Source organism: Fukomys damarensis, unplaced genomic scaffold, assembly GCF_012274545.1.
Source record: "Fukomys damarensis isolate Sample0158 unplaced genomic scaffold, DMR_v1.0_HiC HiC_scaffold_1, whole genome shotgun sequence".
In the NCBI taxonomy this organism is placed as follows: domain Eukaryota; kingdom Metazoa; phylum Chordata; class Mammalia; order Rodentia; family Bathyergidae; genus Fukomys; species Fukomys damarensis.
Window position 1 is genome coordinate 30491497 of NW_022900913.1, and position 289 is coordinate 30491785.

The 289-nt window shown below is 69.2% G+C and overlaps 1 protein-coding gene across 7 annotated transcripts in view; it reads right to left on the reverse strand.

Annotated features, from left to right (window-relative positions):
* Positions 1 to 285, reverse strand: part of Rictor (RPTOR independent companion of MTOR complex 2) — a 122723-nt gene extending 122438 nt beyond the window's left edge. For 2 of the 7 annotated variants that reach the window (XM_010607748.2, XM_010607750.2), the window contains exons 1-2: positions 254 to 285; positions 32 to 79 (exon numbers count right to left, since the gene is read on the reverse strand). The gene's annotated coding sequence lies outside the window, so the exon portion shown is untranslated. Of the gene's footprint in view, positions 1 to 31; positions 80 to 253 lie in introns of those variants that run through there. The other 5 variants (XM_010607755.2, XM_010607756.2, XM_033760350.1 and 2 more) reach the window with 3 other exon arrangements.
* Between the last annotated feature and the right edge of the window lie 4 nt (positions 286 to 289).

Below are 289 nucleotides of genomic sequence, written 5' to 3' on the forward strand. Positions count from 1 at the left end.
CCTCGCCGGCGCCCGCGGCGCCCCGCGTTACCTCGGGTCAGATCCAGCGGGACGTTCTCCTCGCCGCTGTCATTCCGCCCTGTGCGAAACAGACACACAGCCCCAGTTAGGATTCGCTCTCAGGCCAGCAGCCACTGCCCCGGCTCCGGCCAGCGTCCCAGCTCGCTTCCCCCACCCAGAGCCAGGAGAAGACAAGTGCCAGGGGTGGCGGGCCCGGGCAGCGGGAAAGAAGCGAGGGCTGCAGCGGGCTTACCTCGTATTCGGAGGTTCTTCAGAGAGCGGCCGCGGC